Consider the following 2,650-nt stretch of genomic DNA (forward strand, 5'->3'; position numbering starts at 1 on the left):
AAGTGTCCTTCTGTATCTTTCTATATATTTTTTATTTTGAAGTCTATGTCGTCTAATATTAATATCACTACTCCTGCTTTTCTCTGAATGCCATTTGTTTGAAATATCATTTTCACTTTGAGTCTATATTTGTTTTTGGACCTGAGATGTGTCTCCTGGAGGCAGCATATGGTTGGGTTTTGTTTTTTGATTCATTGTGCAACTCTGTGCCTTTTTATTGGTGAGTTCAGTCCATTTACATTTAGGGTGATTATTGAAATACCCTATTGAGGTCTTCTTATAGCCATTTTATTTTTGCTTTCTGGTAGCTCATAGCTTCCTTGTCCTTGTGTTTCTGTTTTCTTTATTTTGGTTGGCATTTGTGGGTTTTCCCTCTGATCCTTCTTGTTTTATGTTACATACTTCGGTTCTTTGGCATGTGGTTACCATTACAAATATGTAAAGGATAGCTATATATATATATACATATATATAGTCGTCCCTTTCCTTCTGTGTGTGCTTTATCTCCATTCCCTTTTGTGAATTTGGATCTTTGAATCCTCCCCTTTTCAGTCATTGTTGTCTCAATTTGTCTCTATGTATGCTGAACATTCATTACTCTCTTGCTATAGCAAATCTCTTCTTATTTTAAGCTTATAATGCCCTTTCCTAGTAAGGATTGCACTCTTCTGCTTTTATCAGCCTGCTAGTCACCTTACTCCTAATTATGATTTTTTGTTTGTTTTGTTTTGTTTTGTTTTGTCATTTTGGTTTAGGTAAGATGACTCCTTTCAGTATTTCCGGTAGTTCAGGCCTCGTAGTGGAGAATTCCCTCAATTTTTGTATGTCTGGAAAAGTCTTAATTTCTTCTTCAAATCTAAAGGAGAGCTTAGCTGGATACATTATTCTGGGTTGGTATTTCCTCTTACTTAATAGTTTGAGTATTCAATTCCACTTCTTTCTGGCTTGTAAGGTTTGTACTGAGAAGTCCGATGATAATCTAATGGATTTTCCTTTATAGGTTACCATCTTCTTTTCTCTGGCTGCCCTGAGAATTCTCTTTGTCATGATTTTTGATAATTTTAATACAATGTGTGTTGGTGAAGGCCTTTTTGTTGAGATAATTGGATGTTCTACTGACTTCTTGAATTCCAAGTTCCAGCTCATTTTTTAGATTTGAGAAATTTTCATCAACTATTTGTCTGAAAATGCTTTCTAATCCCTGTTCCTTTTCCTCCCCTTTGAGAATTCTCATTATTCTTATGCTTCCTCTCCTGGTGGTATCAGCTAGTTCTTGAATTTCTCTTTCATTATTTTTCATTCTTCAGTTTTTTCTCTTCTTCCTCCTGATATATTTCTAAATTTCTGTCTTCTATATCACTGATCCTTTCCTGCATTTGGTCAACTCTATTTCCCAAGTTTGTTATTTCATTTTTCAACTCTTGCAGCGTGTTGTTTATCTCCAGAAAGTCTATTCAGTTCTTTTTGAGGGTTTCAATCTCCTTGCTAAAGAACTCATTCTGCTCATCTAGTTGTTTTTTCAATTCATGAAATTGTTGATATGATTCATTTCGGATCTCACTGAGTTTTTTCAGAAGTACCATCATAAATTCTCTGTCATTTAAGTCGCATATTTCTATGTTTATAAGCTTATTTTCTGGAGATTTTTCTCTTTTTTCCTCGAGATGCCTTGTCATCTTGGTTGTTCATGGTATTTAATGAAGTATTTCTCTGCCTGGGCATTAATGGAAGTGTGTTCTGCTTTTTTCCCCCAGAAAGAAGATTTATTATATAATGGCCCCTAGCCTGTTGCAAAGAAGGTGTTTTTCTTTTGGTTTCCAGTAGGTAACATCTAAGCCTCTTGGATCTCTGCTTTATATAGTCTTAATAATGTCTTTTTTTCTCTTATAGATGTCTAATCACCCTCGCTACCTTCATTCTCAGTCCCTGTTAGTATTAGCGACAGTTTCGGTAGCGTTTGCTCAGATTCCCCTTGGGCTCCGCGGTGATCGGTCTCAAAGAGTATGTGGGGAGGGGCCCTCTGGATTGAGGGATGGAGGCTGTGGCTCAGCCTTGGTTTTGCAATGGTGGCTGGTAGAAATTAACTCTCGTTTCTCTGTTGTGCCCACTTTTCTGCCGTCCCTGTTTCTCTGCCTTCTGCTCTGATGACTTGGCACTGCCACTGGCCACGTGGAGCTCACAGCACTCTCAGGCAGGACTGTTCAGATCGGTCGCCACTCCTTCTCCCCTCCCCTTCGTCCTTCAGGAAGCTCCAGCTAAGAGAGGCAGCTTCTTTATTACTCTCAGTCCACTGCCCAACATCTGGAGTTCTGACCTGTGGCAGCTCTTATGCACAGATCCCACACTCAGACTTGCTGGTGTGCAGTTTGAGTGTTTTTTGTTCAGTTTTAGATGTTCAGCTTATTGTTGTTTCAAGGGACATCTGAGACATCTGAGGATGTCTCTCACTCCACCATGTGTAATCCAATCTATCTCCTGCTCCTCTAAGATTCCCTCTTTGTCTTTGAACTTTGGCATTTTAATTATGATGTGTCTTGGTGTAGGTCTGTTTGAGTTCCTCTTGTTTGGGACTCTTTGTGCTTCCTGAACTTGTATGTTTAATTTCTTTGCCAGGTTAGGGAAGTTATGTCATTATTTCTTCAAATATATT

At 38.2% G+C, this 2,650-nt stretch overlaps 1 pseudogene; it reads left to right on the plus strand.

Annotated features, from left to right (window-relative positions):
- The window catches only part of LOC105300860, a 53,929-nt pseudogene that overhangs the window by 45,798 nt on the left and 5,481 nt on the right, over positions 1-2,650 (plus strand).

This window comes from Pteropus vampyrus, unplaced genomic scaffold (assembly GCF_000151845.1).
Source record: "Pteropus vampyrus isolate Shadow unplaced genomic scaffold, Pvam_2.0 Scaffold221, whole genome shotgun sequence".
NCBI lineage: Eukaryota > Metazoa > Chordata > Mammalia > Chiroptera > Pteropodidae > Pteropus > Pteropus vampyrus.